We start from the raw sequence: 24,199 nt of genomic DNA on the forward strand, positions 1-24,199 counted from the left end.
TGCTTAGATCTAACACATGAGGTGATGTGGTTAAAAAAAGACTTCTGCAAGTACTGCCACTGTCTTTACGCTTCTGTGCTGAGTGCTGTGCTTAGTCACTCCATCATGGCTGACTCTTTGGGATCCGATGGACTATAGCCCACAAGGCTCCCTGTCCATGGCATTCTCCAGGCAAGAATACTGGAGTGGGGTGTCATCCCTCCTCCAGGGATCTTCTAACCCAGGGATTGAACCCAGGTCTCCCACATGAAGGCTCTTTACCATCTGAGCCACCAGGGAAGCCCTCTTTATGCTTCAAGTTACTTTAAATGACATGAAGACATTTATGATGCTGAATATTCCAAAATTCCTAACTTATATAATTACTCTTAGGGCTTTTTTTCCTTAAAAGGAAAAATTTAGGAACAAAAAGAATGAGACAAATGACAAATGACATTCTTGGATTCTGTGTATTAAAGATACATTTCACATTTTTCCTGTGGCATATAAAAACATTAGATTTATTATTGAAGTAAAGGAAAAATTCATTCATTCAGCATTCATTCAGATAGTCCAAGGTTTCTCAGCCTCCACACTATCAATATTTTGTTTTGGTGACTTTTCCTGCACATTATAGCAACATCAAAGGAACATTTCATGCAAAGATGGGCTCGATAAATGACAGAAATGGTACGGACCTAACAGAAGCAGAATATATTAAGAGATGGTAAGAATACACAGAAGAACTGTACAAAAAAACATCTTCACGACCCAGATAATCACAATGGTGTGATCACTAACCTAGAGCCAGACATCCTGGAATATGAAGTCAAGTGGGCCTTAGAAAGCATCACTATGAACAAAGCTAGTGGAGGTGACAGAATTCCAGTGGAGCTATTCCAAATCCTGAAAGATGATGCTGTGAAAGTACTGCTGCACTCAATATGCCAGCAAATTTGGAAAACTCAGCAGTGGCCACAGGACTGGAAAAGGTCCGTTTTCATTCCAATCCCAAAGAAAGGTAATGCCAAAGAATGCTCAAACTACCACACAATTGCACTCATCTCACACGCTAGTAAAGTCATGCTCAAAATTCTCCAAGCCAGGCTTCAGCAATATGTGAACCATGAACTTCCAGATGTTCAAGCTGGTTTTAGAAAAGGCAGAGGAACCAGAGATCAAATTGCCAACATCCACTGGATCACGGAAAAAGCAAGAGAATTCCAGAAAAACATCTATTTCTGCTTTCTTGACTATGCCAAAGCCTTTGACTGTGTGGATCACAAGAAACTGTGGACAATTCTGAAAGAGATGGGAATACCACACCACCTGATCTGCCTCTTGGGAAATTTGTATGCAGGTCAGGAAGCAACAGTTAGAACTTGACATGGAACAACAGACTGGTTCCAAATAGGAAAAGGAGTACGTCAAGGCTGTATATTGTCACCCTGTTTATTTAACTTCTATGCAGAGTACATCATGAGAAACGCTGGACTGGAAGAAACACAAGCTGGAATCAAGATTGCCGGGAGAAATATCAATAACCTCAGATATGCAGATGACACCACCCTTATGAAAAAAGTGAAGAGGAACTAAAAAGCCTCTTGATGAAAGTGAAAGTGGAGAGTGAAAAAGTTGGCTTAAAGCTCAACATTCAGAAAACAAAGATCATGGCATCTGGTCCCATCACTTCATGGGAAATAGATGGGGAAACAGTGGAAACAGTGTCAGACTGTATTTTTCTGGGCTCCAAAATCACTGTAGATGGTGACTGCAGCCATGAAATTAAAAGACGCTTACTCCTTGGAAGGAAAGTTATGACCAACCTAGATAGCATGTTGAAAAGCAGAGATATTACTTTGCCAACAAAGGTTCATCTAGTCAAGGCTATGGTTTTTCCTGTGGTCGTGTATGGATGTTAGAGTTGGACTGTGAAGAAGGCTGAGAGGTGAAGAATTGATGCTTTTGAACTGTGGTGTTGGAGAAGACTCTTGAGAGTCCCTTGGACTGCAAGGAGATCCAACCAGTCCATTCTGAAGGAGATCAGCCCCGGGATTTCTTTGGGAGGAATGATGCTAAAGCTGAAACTCCAGTACTTTGGCCACCTCATGCAAAGAGTTGACTCATTGGAAAAGACTCTGATACTGGGAGGGATTGGGGGCAAGAGGAGAAGGGGACGACAGAGGATGAGATGCCTAGAGGGCATCACTGACTCGATGGATGTGAGTCTCAGTGAACTCTGGGATTGGTGATGGACAGGGAGGCCTGGCGTGCTGTGATTCATGGGGTCCCAAAGAGTCAGACACGACTGAGCAACTGATCTGATCTGATCTGATAGCAACATCACTGGCCTCTACCTACTAGATGCCAATTCTGACAGCCAAAAGGCCTTCATTTCAGTTCAGTTCAGTTCAGTCACTTAGTTGTGTCCAACTCGTTGCGACCCCATGAATCCCAGCACGCCAGGCCTCCCTGTCCATCACCAACTCCCGAAGTTCACTCAGACTCACATCCAGCAAGTCAGTGATGCCACCAAGCCATCTCACCCTCTGTCGTCCCCTTCTCCTCCGGCCCCCTATCCCTCCCAGCATCAGAATCTTTTCCAATAAGTCAACTCTTCGCATGAGGTGCCCAGAGTACTGGAGTTTCAGCTTTAGCATCATTCCTTCCAAAGAAATCCCAGGGCTGATCTCCTTCAGAATGGACTGGTTGGATCTCCTTGCAGTCCAAGGGACTCTCAAGAGTCTTCTCCAACACCACAATTCAAAAGCATCAATTCTTCAGCGCTCAGCCTTCTTCACAGTCTGACTCTCACATCCATACATGACCACTGGAAAAACCATAGCCTTGACTAGACGGACCTTTGTTGGCAAAGTAATGTCTCTGCTTTTCAATATGCTATCTAGGTTGGTCATAACTTTCCTACCAAGGAGTAAGCGTCTTTTAATTTCATGGCTGCAGTCACCATTTGCAGTGATTTTGGAGCCCAGAAAAATAAAATCTGACACTGTTTCCACTGTTTCCCCATCTATTTCCCATGAAGTGATGGGGCCAGATGCCATGATCTTCGTTTTCTGAATGTTGAGCTTTAAGCCAACTTTTGCACTCTCCTCTTTCACCTTCATCAAGGGGCTTTTTGATGTTGCCAAATGTCCCCTGCAAGGTAAAAATCTCTACCAGTTGAGAACCCATGAATTAATCCATCAGTCTTTCCCTAAGCATTCTGAGATCTCACTTTGTGTCTAGCACCCTGCTGAATACAGAAGACATAACTAAATAAAGTGAGGGTTTGGCCTCAAGGAGCTCAAGTTATAGACATGAATCGACAATCAAAGAATGGGTGACGTGCTAGTACACATTGGGCTTATGTCATCTGAAGAATAAGTGAAGGTTTCCTGGGGAAGAAATGCAAATAACTGATTCTGAAGAATGAGCTATATTTACCCAGGTCTGAAAACTGCAAGAAGTCCTTTTAGGAGTGATGGTGTGGGTATGAAACAAAGGGAAACAACCCACAAAGCTGGATGACAATGTAGTCACTAACCATGGCTGCTGTTTAGTCACTGAGTTGTGTTCAACTCTTCTGTGACCCCATGGACTGGAGCCCACAAGGCACCAGATTTCCCAGGCAAGAATACTGGAGTGGGCTGCCATTTCCTTCTCCAGGGGTTCTTCCAGACCCAGGGATTGAACCCACATCTCCTACATCAGCAGGTGGATCCTTTACCACTGAACCACCAGGAAAGCCCAGCCATTAAGCATAGTCAAGGATCTTTAGTTCCTTCTTCAGAGCTGTAGAGCTTCTTGAGACCTTCTTGAGAGCCAGCAAATTTGGAAAACTGAAAAAGGTCAGTTTTCATTCCAATCCCAAAGAAGGGCAAGGCCAAAGAATGTTCAAACTACCACACAATTGCACTCATCTCACACTAGCAAAGTAATGCTCAAAATTCTCCAAGCCAGGCTTCCACAGTACATGAACTATGAACTTCCAGATGTTCGAGCTGGATTTAGAAAAGGCACAGGAACCAGAGATCAAATTGCCAACATCCGTTGGATCATAGGAAAAGCAAGGGAATTCCAGAAAAACATCTATTTCTCCTTTATTGACTACACCAAAGCCTTGGACAATGTGGATCACAACAAACACAATTCTTAAAGAGATGAGAATACTAGACCACCTGACCTGCCTCCTGAGAAATCTGTATGCAGGTCAAGAAGCAATAGTTAGAACCAAACATGGAACAACAGATTGGTTCCAAATGGGGAAGAAGTATATCAAGGCTGTATATTGTCACCCTGCTTATTTAACTTATATGCAGAGTACATCATGAGAAATGCCAGGCTGGAAGAAGTGCAAGCTGGAATCAAGATTGTTGGGAGAAATAATATCAATAATCTCAGATAGGCAGATGATACCACCCTTAAGGCAGAAATTGAAGAGGAACTAAAGAGCCTCTTGATGAAAGTGAAAAAGAGAAGTGAAAAACCTGGCTTAAAACTCAACATTCATAAAACTAAGATCATGGCATCTGGTCCCATCACTTGATAGCAAATAGATGGGGAAACAGTAGAAACAGTGAGAGACTTTATTTTTGGGGCTCCAAAATCATTGCAGATGGTAACTACAGCCATAAAATTAAAAGATGCTTGCTCCTTGGAAGAAAAGTTATGACCAACCTAAAGAGCATATTAAAAAGCAGAGATATTACTTTGCCAACAAAGGTTTGTCTAGTCAGAGCTATGGTTTTTCCAATGGTCATGTATGGATGTGAGAGTTGGACCATAGAGAAAGCTAAGCTCTGAAGAATTGATGCTTTTGAACTGTGGTTTTGGAGAAGATTCTTGAGAGTCCCTTGGACTGCAAGAAGATCCAACCAGTCAATCCTAAAGGAAATCAATCCTGAATATTCATTGGAAAGACTGATGCTGAAGCTGAAGTTCCAATACTTTGGCCACCTGATGGGAAGAAGTGACTCATTAGAAAAGACTCTGATGCTGGGAGGGATTGGGGGCAGGAGGAGAAGGGGATGACAGGGGATGAGATGGCTGGATGGCATCACCAACTCAATGGACATGAATTTGAGTAACCTCCGGGAGTTCATGATGGACAGGGAGGCCTGGTGTGCTGCAGTCCACGGGGTTGCAAAAAGTCAGACACGACTGAGCAACTGAACTGAACTGAGAGCTATAGATAATATTCTGAGCCTTATCCTGTCAGCTATCATATTGATACCAAAACCCCCACCAGATGGAAGACAGTAATTATGTGAAGATCAGACTGTAGTCATGATATAAGCTGCCACAATTCTGAGAACTGGCCTGAAAGAAATTGGAGCAATCTGATACTGGAACTAAAGACTAACTGTACATAAAACAATCACAATGATGCTGGTCAGACTACCAATGACTCATTTCAAGATGACTGTCAGAGCTGACTCTTCTGTTTCTGAATGCAGCCCCTTCCCCCAGCCTATAGAAGCTCCTGCCCACGGGTTGTCAGTGAGGGGAGCCGGCCCGTGGATGGGCATCCGCCCACCCTGCACCAGCTGCCAGCATCCAAAACAAAGCAAACTTTAGTTCCCACCAACCTGGCCTCTTTATGGGCTTTTTGAGAGCTGAGCAGTAAGATCACACTTTCAGTTACACATGGACATGCAAACAGTCTACCAGAATGTACGCAAAAGTCTTAAATAGTAAGTTCACAAATGAGGAAAAAGATAAATGGAAAAAACATAAAGAGGTGTTAAACTTTATAACATATCAGGGAAATGCAAATTAAAATAATAACGAGAATCAACGATATTTGTCAACATAGCTATATTCTTCAAAAGATTTTAAAAGTCAAGTAATGGCAACAATATGAATCAACTGAAACTCTTCCATATTGCCAATGAGAAATGTAAATTAGCATGAACTTTAGCAAAACTGATTGGCAGTGTCTGCTCAGGTGAACACGCATGAGCCTATGGTTGCATTCAGTAACCTTCACATCCTCAACTTCACGCCCTTGTGTAACTGTGCAAAACAATGCCTTCGCTGTGTGCTGTATGACTGTGACTTTCTTCTGAGTAACGGAGCAGAGTGAGGTGATGGAATGCCACTTCAGGTATTATGTTGCAGAGCGAGTCTGGAATTTCTACTTCCAGAATGTCCAGAATGATGGTGTTAGACGTATCTTTCCCTAGAAACCCAAGATGCTATTTATAAAACAAACAGAAGATTCTGAAAGGTGGAGAAAAGAAAGCAGAGCAGCTGTGAACACTGAGACCCAAGGAACAACGTGGCCATGAGTTCTCTGGGTTTTCTTTGTGCCTCTTATTTCCCTGGAGTTGAAGAGCCAGCAACCTAGAAATTCCACAGGCACAGAAGCCAGATGTCTCCATCCAAAGTCAAGAAGAAGGGCAGCCTACAGAGACAGGATCATGCATTGGAGAAGGAAATGGCAACCCACTCCATTGTTCTTGCCTGGAGATTCCCAGGGACAGGGGAGCCTGGTGGGCTGCTGTCTATGGGGTCGCACAGAGTCGGAAACGACTGAAGCGACTTCGCAGCAGCAGCAGCAGCAGAGAGACGGGAAACTTTCAGCTAGCAAGAGTGTTGCTGTATCCAAACAGCACAGGAGAGAGAAGGGCCTCACCGCTACCCCTAGCAGCAAATGCTGCCTCTGGAGTGGCTTTCCTACCTTTGGCATGCTGGAATAAGTCACCCTAACCTCCCCACTGGGATGGGGTCAGAGAAGGCAAGGACTTTGATTCCCACCAGGCGGCAAGGTCCCACTCTGCAGCATCAATGGACACCATGTGGAGACTGTGGACTTCCAGCTCCACTGGGAACAACCTGGGATTTCTACCCCATATGGCAGTAAGGTCACCACTCCCTTCCCCTGGGAGAACAGGGTTAGGAGTTCCAGATAAAACAGACAGTTTGAGATACAGAGTCTTAAAAAACAATACACAAAATGTCCAACTTTCCATTAAAAATCCCTCATCATACCATCATACCAGAGCCAGGAAGAGCCCAAGTTGACTGAAAAATAAAAGGTAATCAATAGATGCCAACACAAAAATGCTAGTGGTGTTTGAATTAAATTTTCTGAAAAAGATTGTAAAGTAGCCATCATAAAAATGCTTCAAAGGCAATTATAAACATGAGTGAAACAAATAAAAATAGAAAGTTCCAGGAAAGAAAATATAAAGAAAACCCAGTGGAAAAATTTTAATGGAAAAATACAATAACCACTTTATAAAACTCAAGAGACAGAACAATAGAAATGACCCAGCCTGAACAAAGGAGAGAACATACATGGGGAAAAAAAAAAATAGAGCACCAGGGACTGCTCTACACACCAGGGACTGAGTCTACACAAAAGACATTAAATTTGTGTCATAAGAGAGAAGAAGAGAAAAGGGTAGGGCTGAAAAAGAACTCAAAGAAATAAGCATCTTTTGCCCAAGTTTGGCAAAAGAGATTAACCTAGAGATTCAAGAAACTGAACAAAACCCAGACAGGAAAAATGAAAAGAACTTCATATGAAAACACATCATAGCTAAACTTTGAAAAACTTCAAAGGAAAAAAAAATCTTGAAAGCAATAAAAGAAAAAAAAAAATTTCCCTATAGGGGGAAAACAATTGCAGGGGATATATAAAAAGAGCTTGCAAAAGAAAATAGCAAAAAAAAAAAAAAGAAAGAAACCACTGAAAGGTCCAAAAAGAATATAAGGAAAAGATACCAAAAAAGCAGCTCACTACGGATGCTATACAGATAACAAACACTCGAAAAGACGTTCAATACGTTACCTGTCAGAGAGATTCAAACTGAAACCACAATGAGGTATCACAACATTTCTATCAGATCAGATCAGATCAGTCACTCAGTTGTGTCCGACTCTTTGCGACCCCATGAATCGCAGCACGCCAGGCCTCCCTGTCCATCACCAACTCCCGGACTTCACTCAGACTCATCGAGTCAGTGATGCCATCCAGCCATCTCATCCTATGTCGTCCCCTTCTCCTCCTGCCCCCAATCCCTCCCAGCATCAGAGTCTTTTCCAATGAGTCAACTCTTTGCCTCAGGTGGACAAAGTACTGGAGTTTCAGCTTTAGCATCATTCTTTCCAAAGAAATCCCAGGGCTGATCTCCTTCAGAATGGACTGGTTGGATCTCCTTGCAGTCCAAGGGACTCTCAAGAGTCTTCTCCAACACCACAGTTCAAAAGCATCAATTCTTCGGCGCTCAGCCTTCTTCACAGTCCAACTCTCACATCCATACATGACCACAGGAAAAACCATAGCCTTGACTAGATGGACCTTTGTTGGCAAAGTAATGTCTCTGCTTTTGAATATGCTATCTAGGTTGGTCATAACTTTCCTTCCAAGGGGTAAACGTCTTTTAATTTCATGGCTACAGTCACCATCTGTAGTGATTTTGGAGCCCAGAAAAATAAAGTCTGACACTGTTTCCCCACAACATTTCTATAAGAATGACTAAAATAAAAATATGCATTAGCTGCTCAGTCGTGTCCAATTCTTTTCAACCCCATGGACTGTAGCCCACCAGGGTCCATTGTCCATGGAATTCTCCAGGCAAGAATACTGGACTGGGTTGCCATTCCTTCTCCAGGGGATCTTCCCAACCCACAGATCAAACCCGGGTCTCCTGCATTGCAGGCAGATTCTTTACTATCTGAGCCACCTGGGAAGCTCAACAAAAATAGTAACCAAGAAATAATGAAAAAGACTGGATCACCCATTTACTGCTGGTGGAGAGAAAATCGTACAGCCACTCCGGAAAGCGGTAAGAGGCTGCTTAAGACACTGAACATGCAGCTACCACGTGGACTGGCAAGGGCGCCTCTGCCGTTCACCCCAGAGGAATAAAAACCACGTTCACACAAAGCCGAATATGAAAGTCTACAGAAGCTTTACTCACAACGGCCAGAAACTGCACGCAAACTGGGGCTGTGAGCTAAGTCGCTTCGGTCGCCTCCGGCTCTCTGCGACCCCAGGGACCGTAGTCTGTCAGGCTCCTCTGTCCATGGAATTCTCCAGGCAAGAATACTGGACTGGGTTGCCATGCCCTCCTCCAGGGGATCTTCCTGACCCAGGGACTGAACCCACATCTCTTCTGTCTCCTGCCTTGGCAGTTATTAGGACTTGGTATAATTTACATAAATTTAACCGACACTGGTTCCAGTATCTGACTCTGCTTGCATTTTTGGCCATGTAAATCCCATCTCTCCTTCCATCATCACATCCCCTCCCTCTCTCTCCTTTTTTTTTCTCAATTTGAACGTTCCTGCTTCTCTGTTACAAAGCTCCTGGGGGGTTCCATTTGTCCTACATGCAAAATCCAGGATAATCTCAGCTCAGGACTCTTAATTACCTCTGTGAAGTCCTTTTTGCCAAGTAAGGTAAAATTCACCAGTAGTTAGAACATGGACGTCACTGAGGGATCACTATTCAGTCTACCAAAAGCACGTCTGCAAGTCCTCAGGACAAGTTTATCTGAGCAATAGCAGTATCTTCCTCCATCACTGGAGCTTCGTCAAAACCACCCTGGCCCAACCTGGTTGGGGGGAGCATCACTTAGGTATTAACTCCTTTCCATCCATGAGGTCTTTAAGACCCTTATTCCATAGTTATAATGGAAAAGATAATTTTTAATAGACTCAAAGTCTTATAAAACATGTTCCTTAGGCAAAAAGTTTATGTATTGTGTACATGCATGCTAAGTCCCTTCAGTTGTATCCAATTCTTTGACCCTATGAATTATAACCCTCCAGGCTCCTCTGTCCATGGGAATCTCCGGGTGAGAATACAGGAGCGGGTTGCCATGCCCTCCTCCAGCGGATCTTTCTGACCCAGGGATTGAGCCTCCCTCTCTGAAATCTCCCACGTTGGCAGGCACATTCTTTCCCACTAGTGCCACGTGGAAAGCCCTTACACGGGTTTGGTGTGAATAATTAAAAGAGACTGCATGGTGTCTGTCTCTCCAAGGTAACCACTCACGTGTGACTGTAGAGAAAGGAGTTGGCATGTTTTCTCATCAAAGGCAAGGTAGGTAGATAGACTGATACGCAAGCAGACAAAAGTTAACACAAGGAGATCCAACCAGTCCATTCTGAAGGAGATCAGCCCTGGGAAGGAATGATGCTAAAGCTGAAACTCCAGTACTTTGGCCACCTCGTGCGACAAATTGACTCACGGAAAAGACTTTAATGCTGGGAGGGATTGGGAGCAGGAAGAAAAGGGGATGACAGAGGATGAGATGGCTGGATGGCATCACCGACTCAATGGACGTGAGTTTGAGTGAACTCCAGGAGATGGTGATGGACAGGGAGGCCTGGCGTGCTGTGATTCATGGGGTTGCAAAGAGTCGGACATGACTGAGCGACTGAACTGAACTGAATAGGTCATTACCTCATCATTCAGTGATAATCAAATGAAAAAATAGGGTAGCTATTTTGACTGCTACTGTATTTGTAATGGAAGAATTAATAATGCTTAGTTTCATAAATTCAAATATATTAATGAGAACATTAAAAAACCTCTCCTTTTATAATTGTAACTAGGTCCTGGCAAAGCAAAAACATCCCTAATTTTTATTTTTGAAGTATATGTATTACTTGGTATACTCTCTCTTTACACACACACACACACACACACACACACATATGTACACATACCTACATATATATGGGCTTTCCTGGTGGCTCAGATGATAAAGAATCTGCCTACAAAGCAGAAGACCTGGGTTCTATCCCTGAGTCAGGAAGATCCCCTGGAGAAGGGAATTGCTATCCCCTCTCATATTCTTGCCTGGAAAATCATGGCAGAGAAGCTTGGTGGGTTACAGTCCATGGAACTGCAGAGTTGGACATGACCCAGTGACTAACACACACACACAGACACACACATACACAAACACGTGTGTACCACATATGTGCTTCCCAGGTGGGGCTAGTGGTAAAGAACCCAGCTGCCAATGCAGGAGACGAAGATGTGGGTTTGATCCCTGGGCTGGGAAGATCTTCTAGAGGAGGGCATGGTAGCCCACTCTAGTATTCTTGCCTTGGAAATCCCATAGACAGAGGGCCTTGGCAGGCTACAGTCCATGGGGTCACAAAAGAGTCAGACAAGAGTTAGAAAGTAAACCACCACCACTACCACCACCACGAGTGAAATTACACTGAATATTCTTAAACTTAGGAAGAGATGGCCGTGTAAGATAAATTTCACAAAGATGCCTAGAGATGATCATGATCACCTAAAACTGGCCAAACTTTTCATGCACAAGAGTCAGCAGGCTGCAGTGGGTGGAGAGTTATGCGGACAGTAAACTCGGGTGGTACAGCTGCTCTTTGGACAACTTGTTTAACTTCATGAAGCCTCAGTTTCCCCATTGGAGACATGCAGCCAAAAGCAGGATCTGTCACAGAAGGCGGACGTGAGTAACAGTGAGAGACTGTCTGGAAACACATCAGCATGATGCCTGGCATACAGAAATCACTGAGTGTCAGCTGCCTATTATTTTATGTTCTCACTGCTACTGTTCTTATTTTGTAGGCATATCAACCGAGGTATCTGATTCCAATAGCACATGTGATGCTCTTTTGTTCAATTTCACTGAATTTTTAAATGCATAGTTTCTGAACAGCTTCTTATTCCTGAGCCCAGGCGTGGTTCTGAAAGCACAGTGGTGAATGAGACTGGCGCAGTCTCTGCCCGTTCACAGCTCTGTGTCATCTTTGGTCTGTTTACCGTGGGACACCAGGGCTCCCTGGTGGCTCAGGGGTAAAGAATCTGCCTGCAGTGCAGAAGACGTGGGTTTGGTCTCTGGTTCTGGGAGGGTCCCTGGAGAAGGAAATGGCAGCCCACTCCAGTATTCTTTCCTGGGGAACTCTGTGGACGGAGGAGCCTGGTGGGCTGAAGTCCATCGGGTCGCACAGAGTTGAACGTGACAGCGACTGAACAGCAACCATGCCACATGGTCAGCACACTGTGGTTCGTTTCCCTCCCCAAGGAGACAAAATGAGCACTAAGAACAAGCTAGAAAAAGGAAGTGCATTTCCTATCACGTGCCAACTGTGCTCAATGCCTTCTACGTGGAGCCTGGTGTCGAGAAGGATGTAGCGTTCAGGGCAGACTCGCCCAGAAAGCACGGCATGCACGACACCGTCACCGGTGCGTGGGGAGAGCGCCTGTGCCTCTGACACAGGTTTGCCCTGCATGCAGTGACTGAACACAGTAGTTCAAAGGTCAGTGAAAGAACTGGTGATTGTCTAATTCCAGATCAGCTCTTAGTGGGATTTGTCATTCCACAAAGTTTACTTTTAAGAAAACAAAATTAGTAGCATGAACCCCAGCTGTTGACATTTTCCCTGCTTCTTGGCATTCCATTATCTCAGCTGGTCTAGGCACAGCTCAGCAATTACCATGGTTCTGCAGGCTCCTGGGCCACTTACGCCGACATTCTGAAATATTACTGGGAAGATGCAGCAGGTGCGGTGGGCTGGCAGACACCCAACAGCAAGTCTGCCTCGGCCCAGAGTTTTAAGAAGTTCCGTGCACTGCCCCTTATGTCATTAAGCTGTCTCAATTAGAGGCAGAAATCCGATCGTCTTTGGCAGGCACCGTGTCTCATCTATAAAGCACCATCACTCTCACAGTGAGAGACCGTCACTTTCTAGGATTCTGTGTGGATGTGACGGTGGCCGTCCCGGGCACAGGGAGCAGAGACCATCACTTTCTAGGATTCTGTTGTGGATGTGACCGTGGCCGTCCCAGGCACAGGGAGCAGAGACCGTCACTTTCTAGGATTCTGTTGTGGATGTGACCGTGGCCGTCCCAGGCACAGGGAGCAGAGACCGTCACTTTCTAGGATTCTGTTGTGGATGTGACCGTGGCCGTCCCGGGCACAGGGAGCAGAGACCGTCACTTTCTAGGATTCTGTTGTGGATGTGATGGTGGCCGTCCCGGGCACAGGGAGCAGAGACCGTCACTTTCTAGGATTCTGTTGTGGATGTGATGGTGGCCGTCCCGGGCACAGGGAGCAGAGACCGTCACTTTCTAGGATTCTGTTGTGGATGTGATGGTGGCCGTCCCGGGCACAGGGAGCAGAGACCGTCACTTTCTAGGATTCTGTTGTGGATGTGATGGTGGCCGTCCCAGGCACAGGGAGCAGAGACCGTCACTTTCTAGGATTCTGTGTGGATGTGACGGTGGCCGTCCCGGGCACAGGGAGCAGAGACCGTCACTTTCTAGGATTCTGTTGTGGATGTGACCGTGGCCGTCCTGGGCACAGGGAGCAGAGCAATTCCGAGTGTGACAGCAAGGCCGACAGGATGGAGGACCTGTCTTGCCACCCTGATGGCCCACGCAGACTTCCTGTTTCTCTGAGTGTGGCAAGCGTTTATAGGCTCTGCCATGCGGCCGAACGTGTGACTCGCTCTGCTCACGTGTTCCTATCAGGTGCTTTCATCCACGCCACCTGATTCTCCTCACTAGGTGTTGATCATCTCAGACTCATATGGGTGTTTGGCGAGATGATTGGCGAAGATAAGATAAAAATCATGTATGATCAAAATCACTTTTAGAACCCTTTCAATATTAGATGATATTAAGGGTTGATTTTAAATGTTAGATGTGATGGGGGAATCGAAGCTAAGCAGGGAAGACAAAGTCCCCTTTTCAGTTAGAGATGCATCCTGGAGGGCTCCTGCACAAAATGACATGTTATCTGGGATTTGATTTAAAGTAATAGAGCAGAAATTTAAAGTTCAGTGGGTAGAAAACGCACTGAAAAATATTGATAATGATCAAAGCTGCGTAACGTATATGAAAAGATTTATTATGCTATTCTCTCTATCATTGTATATGCATTTTATAAATTTTATAGATTTAGAATGTTAATATTCTCAGTGGTACACTAAGGACTCTCTATGCATATGTTACATACATACACATTATAACATGCATATACACACATACATGTAATTCTATTCAGTATTTCCATGCTCACTAACATTTTACAAGAGCACACAGACATGTGCACATGCTCAGTCCTGTCCCATCTTTCCGACCCTGTGCACTGTAGCCCACCGGGCCCCTCTGTCCACGGAATTTTCCAGGCAAGAATACTGGAGGGGGTTGCCATTTCTTACTGTAGGGGATCTGCCACTCTGGGAACGAACCTGTTCGCTGTGTCTCCTGCACTGGTGGGCAGATTCTTACCACTGAGCCACCTGGAGCAAGCAACACTGAAACATTAGACAGATGTCTGGATGTTCAAACCATTCAGACTTTTAGAAACTCTTAAGTCCACAGTACTGAATCCAGTACCGTGATTCTAAACAGTTCCTGTCTGCCATGGCATTTGACTCCAGGTATGACCAACCTAGACAGCATATTGAAAAGCAGAGACATTACTCTGCCAACAAAGGTCTGTCTAGTCAAGGCTATGGTTTTCCCAGTGGTCATGTATAGATGTGAGAGTTGGACTGTGAAGAAAGCTGAGCACTGAAGAATGGATGCTTTTGAACTGTGGTGTTAGAGAAGACTCTTGAGAGTCCCTTGGACTGCAAGGAGATCCAACCAGTCCATCCTAAAGGAGATCAGTCCTGGGTGTTCATTGGAAGGACTGATGTTGAAGCTGAACCTCCAATACTTTGGCTACCTCATGCGAAGAGCTGACTCATTGGAAAAGACTCTGATGCTGGGAGGGATTGGGGGCAGGAGGAGAAAGGGACGACAGAGGATGAGATGGCTGGATGGCATCACAGACTCGATGGACATGAGTTTGGGTGGACTCCAGGAGTTGCTGATGGACAGGGAGGCCTGGCGTGCTGCGGTTCATGGGGTCGCAAAGAGTCAGACAACTGAGCGACTGAACTGAACTGAACTGAATGGCTAACTTTAATGTGTCAACTTGACAGAGTCACAGGGTACCCAGATGTCTGGTCAAACATTATTCTGGATGTGCCTATGAGGCAATTTCTGGATAAGAGGAATATCTGTGAATCAGTAGACCAAGTAAAGTTTATTACCCAATCAACCAACATCTGACTGCAACTACATGGGGGTTTCCAAGCCTACATGAACTCGGTCAACTTCCAGATTTGTGAGCAAAATAAATGACTATTATTGTTTTAAAACCCACTGTTTGGTGGTGGTTTGCCATGCAGAAACAGACATCCAGAACATGAGAGAAGACAAAGAACATGTTCAAGGCCACATTCACGGATCAGAGGCCAAGTTGAAAAGAGAAGACACATTTTCACATTTTACACAACTGATCATTTTGGGTTTGGGATTAAAATTAAGCATAATGTGGCTACTCTTTGGTTTTCCCTATTGCTTCTAAGTCTTTTAAGAATATCTTTGCTTAAGAGTCTAGAAATTGAGTTTCTTAGTCACAATTAAAATAGTTAAACTCATTAATGACCTTTGGTGTTTTTCAGTGTTTTGTCTTTCCTTTTATTCTTCATGAGAAAGAGAGAGACCCCTGCTCCAGGATCAGACATTCTTTATCCAGGTAGCTCTAATGTACTCAGGAATTTTTTTTTATTTTTTTTTTTTTAAACTTTACATAATTGTATTAGTTTTGCCAAATATCAAAATGAATCCACCACAGGTATACATGTGTTCCCCATCCTGAACCCTCCTCCCTTCTCCCTCCCCATACCATCCCTCTGGGTCATCCCAGTGCACTAGCCCCAAGCATTCAGTATCGTGCATTGAACCTGGACTGGCATCTCGTTTCATACATGATATTTTACATGTTTCAATGCCATTCTCCCAAATCTTCCCACCCTCTCCCTCTCCCATAGAGTCCATAAGACTGTTCTATACATCAGTGTCTCTTTTGCTGTCTCGTACACAGGGTTATTGTTACCATCTTTCTAAATTCCATATATATGCATTATTATACTGTATTGGTGTTTTTCCTTCTGGCTTACTTCACTCTGTATAATAGGTTCCAGTTTCATCCACCTCATTAGAACTGATTCAAATGTTTTCTTTTTAATGGCTGAGTAATACTCCATTGTGTATATGTACCATAGCTTTCTTATCCATTCATCTGCTGATGGCATCTAGGTTGCTTCCATGTCCTGGCTATTATAAACAGTGCTGCGATGAACACTGGGGTACACGTATCTCTTTCCCTTCTGGTTTCCTCAGTGTGTATGCCCAGCAGTGGGATTGCTGGCTCATAAGGCAGTTCTATTTCCAGTTTTTTAAGGAATCTCCACCCTGTTCTCCATAGTGGCTGTATTAGTTTGCATTCCCACCAACAGTGTAAGAGGGTTCCCTTTTCTTTTAACTTACAAATGAAGAAATATAATTCAAAGTGGCTTAAATTACCAAAAAAGAGTACTGTGTCAAAGCCACTGGAAATACCAAGAGGTCTATGATCCAGGGCCTCAATAACATCATCAGAAACGAGTTCTGGGGACTTCCTTGGTGGTCCAGTGGTTAAGAATCCACCTGCCAACGCAGGGGCCGTGGGTTTGATCCCTGGTCTGGGAACAAAGGAATGGACAGGGTGGCGTGGTGTGCTGCAGTCCTTGGGGTCACAAAGAGTCGGACATGACTGAGTGACTGAACTGAATTGAACTGAACTGGGAACAAAGATCCCACATGCCTTGGGGCAACTTTGCCTATGCGCCCTACTACCGAGCCTGCCCCTAGAGCCTGAATGCCACAGATGCTGAAGCCTGCAGGCTTTAGAGCCCATGCTCTGCAGCAAGGGCAGCCACCGCAGTGAGACGCCTGCACACCTCAACCGCAGAGCAGCCCCACTCGCTGCAGCCAGAAAAAGTCCGTGCACTGAAATGAAGACCTGGCACAGCTAAAATTTTTTTAAAAAGAAATGAGTTTTTCTACATTTTTCCTCTCTGCTGACTGCCCTGTTAGCTTCATTACTGAATTATTCTGTTTTGTCAGCAAATAGTCTCTGGCAGTTCCAGGACTGTACCCTACCGTCTCAGCCACCCCACCCGATGGGAAAGAACTTAGGTTTTCTAATGTCTAAATCAGTTCCAGAAACTGCTGGGTCAACGCGCACAGCCAATCCCATCACTAATGGGCCAGACCCGGGTTCTGTGCCAATGGCTGGACCTTTGGAATTTGTTGGCAGGGCCAGGAATGTTCCAGTAAGCCTTACCTGAAACATATGTGCTGAGAATTGGAAAGAATATTTCCTAAGAGGGAAACTAAGGTGCTATTATCATATTGGAATAGAGATAGGAACAGTATTTGTCAACAGGGCTCTGTCTTTACAAATCCTGATTTTCCTGGGCTCCTTTTTCTTCATGTAAAATGAAGGACAGGCTGCTTGATTGCCAAGCCCCACCCACCTCAAATACTTAATGATGTACCGTGATGCGGGTGACACAGAATGTGATTGTAGAAGGAAAACCACTTTCGATAACAATCATTGTGATGAGTTCTGCTGCTACAGGCTGTCAAAAACAGGGGTGGGGATGGTTAAATTCATAAAAGAAAAATCTGAAGCTCTTTTCCTCCCCTCTCTCTTTTCCCCTCACTCCTCCAACAGTCATACAAAATGGACCATTTGCCAAGACTCTTATTCATACAAACTGTTCAAGGACCTGTGGGATTCTAGTCATCGACCGATTTTGAGAGTCAAGACCAGAAGGATTCTCCTGTTTTCCTTGTTATTTAACCTTCCATATACTAATAAAGAGTTTTTTTGAATTAGAATATAATACAACCATGGTGTGTTACTTTCTATGTACAATGAGGTAAATCAGCTATATGTATACATATTTTGGGCTTCCCTGGTGGCTCAGACAGCAAAGAATCTGCCTGCAATGCAGGAGATCTGGGTTCAGTCTCTGAGTCAGGAAGATCCCCTGGAGAAGAGAATGGCAACCTACTCCAGTATTCTTGTCTGGAGAATCCCACGAACAGAGGAGCCTGGTGGACTGAGGTCTATGGGCTCTCAAAGAGTCGGACACGATGGCGCTACTTATACACACGTACAGAAATCCCTCCCTCTTAGACCTCCCTCCTACCCACCACCCTCATCTCACCTATCTAGGTCATCACAGAGCCCTGGACTGGCTTCCTGTATGGAAGTTCTTTAAAAAACTATAAACAGGGCTTCCCTGGTGGCTCACTGGTAAAGAGCCAGCCTGCAGGGGACACGGGTTTGACCCCTGGTCAGGGAAGATCCCACATGCTGCGGAGTAACTAAGCCCGAGCACCACACTGCTGAAGCCCAAGTGCCCTAGAGCCCGTGCCGGACGTCAAGAGGAGTCACCGCACAGACAGAGCCCGTGCTGGACATCAAGAGGACTCACCGCACAGACAGAGCCCGTGCCGGACGTCAAGAGGAGTCACCGCACAGACAGAGCCCGTGCCGGACGTCAAGAGGAGTCACCGCACAGACAGAGCCCGTGCTGGACATCAAGAGGACTCACCGCACAGACAGAGCTCGTGCTGGACGTCAAGAGGACTCACCGCACAGATAAGCTGCATGCCACAGCTAGAGAGTAGCCCCTGCTCTCTGCAACTAGAGAAAAGCCCATGAAGTAATGAAGACCCAGCACGGCCCAAAATAAATACATAAAATTATATTTAAAAAATCAGAGCTGTGTCATTATTAAAGATAATAATAATAATAATGAAGTCTGTTTTGATGGACAGCCCCAAGCATTTCAGAGTCTGGGTAAATCTCTCATGATTCAAAGCATCCAAATCCTGCACGGCTGAATGAAGTAGGCGCTGTCTGGGAAAGATGGCCAGGCTGATGCAGGTGCCCCCGACGCTGGGTCACTGAGTGCGCCTGCCACCACAGCCGGGGCGCTCAGGAAGCATTAGGATGCTGTCCACGTGGACAAGCACAGCCAGGTGATCAGAAGACAGCGCCTCTAGGAAGCAATTAGCCTCTCATGGCTCCTGCCACCGCTGCTCCTGTCTCATTCACACTTCCGCTCACCCTGAGGAGCCTGCACCGAGCTGCAGAACAAGTTCACACCCTGCGCTTTCCAGGTGCTGAGCAAACCATTTGCACTTGTCACCGGCACTTTTGCCTGTGACTCACCGAATCACAGATCGGACGCTACCACTCACATTTCTGCGAGGCACAGACACAGCTTCTCTCCGTGGCCCCGACACTGGTGTCTCCTCGGCCTTTCCGCCCGTGCTCCTGTGCCACCGCTCTGCACGAGGAGCTGTGCTACTGGCCAAGCTCTGTCAGGATGCTTGGGCTTCCCAGGTGGCGCAGCGGGTGAAAATCCACCCAACGTGCAGGAGACGCAAGAGACTCAGATTTGACCCCTGGGTCGGGAAGATCCCCTGGAGAAGGAAATGGCGCCCACTCCAATATTCCTGCCTGGAGAATCCAATGGAGTCTGGCGGGCTACAGTACACGGGGTCGTGAAGAGTCAGAAATGACTTACTGGCTGAACAACAGCAAATAGGAATGCTCGTGTCCCTTTTTATTTTTCTCTTGCCTCATAGTGGCTTCTTGTGGCAGCGATGGTAACAACCACCACCAATACTGAGAGAATGAACTCCAGGTACTCAGTGTCTGCGGGGCACCTGCTCCGGGAGCTTTCCATGCCTGGTCTAATTTAACTCTCACACCTATTTTTCCCACTTTACTGATAACGACAGTAAAAATTAGATGCTTAGGAAGTGAATCCAGGATCACATCAAGGACTCAACCGTAAGTCTCTTTGATGCCAGAATAGAGATTTTTCTCAGCATGCTGTATTTGTTCACATGGCGTTGGTAGAGTGCAGAGGAGAAAAATATTCTGGCTGGTAGGGACAAACTTCAGTCAGTAGACTCAGCATCGGTAGCTCTAAGTTCAGCAACCATATGGCCAGTGAGACTCTTGTGTCCTTGGGAAGCTGGGCTGGACAATTCCGGCCTCGACGCTGGGAGCCCAGAGAGACAGCTGCCATGGAGATCTGGAGGGGCGTGCTCATCTCGTGCCAGGAATGGAGCTCATTATCACTGGAGCAGTCCTTGAGCTTGCCAGTGTTTCCGCCGCTGCTCCCTCTGGGAGCCTCGGGAACCAGAAGGGAGAGGAAGAGACAGAGGTCGTGGCTGAGAGTGCAGTCAGTTCTGGGAGGCAGGAAGTGGTACCCCAGGGATGCTCTCAGAATCTCTGTGGTGCTAATTAGTCCCCAGGGTTTTCCCAGGGCCTAGCTTCTTACTCAAGCTTCACCTTACTACTCTCAGGCCATTTCAGGAATTTCAAGAAACAATCCAATCCTGGTGAACCAGGACCGACTCAGAGCTTTTCCTAAAAGCTATTGTGCCTTTAACTTAAGGAGAAGCTTACTTGGTGTGCATTTTATTATTTATAGGCAACATACAAACAGTTCCCCCTCTCTTCTCCATCTTTAAAAAAGCTGGTGATAGCGGTCTAGTCTCTAAGTCATGTCTGGCTCTGTGTGATCCCATGGACTGTCGCACACCTGTCTCCTCTGGCCATGGGATTTCCCAGGAAAGAACAGTGTGGTGGGTTGGCGCTTTTTCTCCAGGGGATCTTCCTGACCCAGGGATGGAACCCACGTCTCCTGCACTGCAGAGGGTTTCTTTACCATTGAGCCACCGGGGAAGCCCAAACGCTGCCCATCTTTAAATCATGGCTCCAAATCAAGGGCTGCTACAGAGTCCTTCCTGTTACTCCAGGGTATAGCTCCATCTCAGTTCTCACACTTCTCTGTCCCGTACTGTCAGCATCACAGTCTAGCACTGCTGAATCCCGCCCTGATCTGTATCCTCTGGCTACATTCTCTCTGAGTCATCACCTCCTAATCACATTTGTGAGGCTTGGCTGTATTATGGAGCCTTTCTCCTGAGAGCTCAAGGTGGAACGAGTGCAGGCTCTGAGCTCGGGAGGCAGGGGGCACATCCTGTGTCCACCTGAAGTTAACTGAGTGCTCTTCAGCACTAAGCCATCAAGGTGGCTGCTTCTTTAATTCTCCCCAACCAAATTCATAAATTCAGACTGTGCTTGTGTATGTTATGAATTCTCTCAATTTAAAATGATGTCTCCCAATTTATATGAAAAACAAGCTGGTGAAGGCCAAATAAAATATCCATAACAATTCTGACTAAGGGCTTTTGTTTTGTCTAGAAGGCCAGATAATAAAATATACGCTTTAAAGTTCATCAGTCAATTCGCAAATATTTACTGAGCACTTTGAATGTTCCGGGGACTGTACTCCTGCCTTAACCACCTGGGCAAAATATTCCACTTTTTTTCTGCTAGAATTTTCTCATCTAGAAAGTAGAGATATTCATATAAACAAAGTCACAGAGTAAAAGTGAAGATTAAGCAAGGAAGATGCATATGGGTACAATAGATGGCATATGGAGAAAGCTAAGCAAGTAGCCACAGTAATCAGTAAAACAAATGCAGCATATTTGTCATTACTGTCATGGCCACAGTAGAAATAATGATGGTTCGTCTTCACTGAACACTCACTAATCCTTACGATAACTCTGAGGAAGGCAATGTGGGTAACTAAGGGTAAAAACAGAGGTACAGATAGAAGAAGCCGTATCTTTGGAGGCAGTAACAGCAGCCATGAGAGAAGGAGCCAACCAGGATCTATTTAGTGATATTAGAGATCGTGTTAATAGTTGAAAACACAGATGGCTCATTTCTTGCATTTTTCCTACCTCTCTCTCACCGCTGTGAAGAGACCATATGGTATTTCTGGGCACACAGCATGTGAATAAATACCTGCTTAATTGGTGGTTCGTCCCTAGAAGCCCATCAGCACCTAGGTCTCTTCTTTTCTATTTATGTACATCCGGGAAGGAGGTATGGTATGTGGCTCCTTTTATGTGTGCTCTGACCTGCCATCCAGCTACACCATTGAACTCCTCCCTGGGAAGTGGTGCTCTCGGCCTCAAGAGCAGAGAGGTGCAGTCCCTCTTCACTTCACAGCAGGGGATGCCGTCCTGCTGGGAAAATAAGACCGCCAAGAGCTGAGCTGTTTTCTTTGGAAAACATGCTGAACAGAGCAAACTGCGTCTTCTGATGCCAGCAGCTGTCAGAGCAAGGCACCAGTGAAATCCTTCACGCGTTCAGTCCACGCAGCAAGACGGTTCGCTTGGCGGTCTCGTCCCAGCTGCGAGATCCCTCCTTCCCACCCTGCTGGGGGCACCACCAGATGGCGGGGCACTGCGCCACCCCTACGACCTCACTGCCCAGAAAGTCACCAACCATGTCCTACCCTTCTTGACGCCTCATGGAGGGGCTATTGACCTTGTCTTGATGGTCACAGGATTTGAGGCAAATCAATTTTTTTTCCTGGCCTTGCCACACAGCACATGAAATCTTAGTTCTCCCACCAGGGATTGAGCCCACACCACCCACCTGCAGTGGAAGCACAGAGTCTTAACCACTAGGCTGCCAGGGAAGTCCCAAGTCACGCTTCTTTGGACACAGGTACCCTTAGGGAGTCACCTCTTATATAAGTGTTAAACGGATGCACCACCGTACTGAAACCAGAAACCACATAAACAGCAGACCTCCACACACTCCCCAACCCTGGTGAAGAACAGGTTCACATTTCAGTTTGCAAAGACTCTGGTGTCATTGGCAAATTCAACTTTATGAGTTAACTGTGGAGGCCACTCTTGGTAAGGAAATGGCTGAAGAGACGTCTTTGTAAACCTGATTGGGAATGTCAACAGTCTCTTCTCGTTCGGACCTTGCTCCATTTCTCCTCCAACTGAATGGTTTCTAAACCAAAATACACATTTTGTCCTTTCACGACTGTCTTCATTCTTTAATCATAACCCTTTTATACCACCAACTGCCAAACAAGAATCCTGAGAACCATTATCATCCTTCAGTTTACACTCCACATCCAATCAATCATGGAGTCTGTTGAATCTACTAAGCACAATGACTTCCCAAAAAAAAAAAAAAAAAAACTATAAAACAGACACACCCTAGTTTCCATTATACATGCACACAACACACACTCACACACACACACACACACACACACACACACACACAGTCACTTATTTAATCATCACACCAATTCTCCAAAGTAGATGCTGTTATTGTTCCCACAGATGAAGAAGACATGGAGGCACTGAAAACTTATAACTGATTTTCCCAACAATGTAAGGTTTAGACTAAACTTTAGAGCTAGAATTTGAAAAAAGAGTTACACAAAAATTTCTGAAATCTGCCTTTCTCACCTTACATGATTTAAACTTGGATCTTTCCAAATACAATTTTGCGGATCTATGTCATTAAAAGAACTGCCTGCCCATCACGCTTATACTCTGGCTATTCAGAAAAACAATCCATTTCCTCCATCTCTGTTGCCATGACTTGCTTGGAAAAGGAACACCATCATTCCAGCAAGTGGCTGGCAAGCTTCTGCCCGGTCTCAGCACATCACAGAACTATGGCATGGGTTCTGAGGAGGTGCCTTTGCACCATATCCCATCACCCCACTCATATCTGTCAGTTAAGAACTTCCTGTGAAACTGCAACTTGAGACACTAACAAGCCAACCTGCAGTTAAGGTCAAAGCCAAACAGGGAGGGAAAAAAAAAAGGAAACACACCCTGTGTTATCTGGCGGATCCACTAAAGGCTTATACTATTAACAGTCTTTCCAGATAATTCCCAATTAACAAAATCACCTGGTATAATGACCCAATAAGCTCTCAGAACTTTGAAAAAGAGCAGAAAAGTCATTAAGAGACCATTATCAACCTTGAAACAAGGTCATTTATGGTCAAACTTCCACAAACAATCTGGAGCAACACTACTTGCCTGGATAGCCAATATCAACAATGTATTGCTTAAATGCTTACAATATTTGCAGAGGTAAAGGGAGCTTCATTTTGGTGCTAATATTACCAATATCTGAGCATTTTTCATTGAAACCTTTATTATTTTCCTTTAAAGGCACAACTGAGTTTTTTTTTTTTTATTGAAATTCTGCTTTTTTCTTTTTCAAAGAGCCATATTTGATTGATGTATTAACATGATTTTCAGCTTGTAAGTTACTGAATATTTTTAATCCACTATTTGGAAAAAATAGAAACCTATATCTATGTGAATTTTGTCACACTTAAACACTGTAATGCAAGAACTCTCATACATAACTCTCATACATAATACATGATCCATAGTTAGGTCAGATAGTTTGGGAATACTTCAAAATCCCAGTAGGAAATGAGAGCAATGGCTGGT

This window comes from Bos mutus, chromosome 13, assembly GCF_027580195.1.
Source record: "Bos mutus isolate GX-2022 chromosome 13, NWIPB_WYAK_1.1, whole genome shotgun sequence".
NCBI classification, from domain to species: Eukaryota; Metazoa; Chordata; class Mammalia; order Artiodactyla; family Bovidae; genus Bos; species Bos mutus.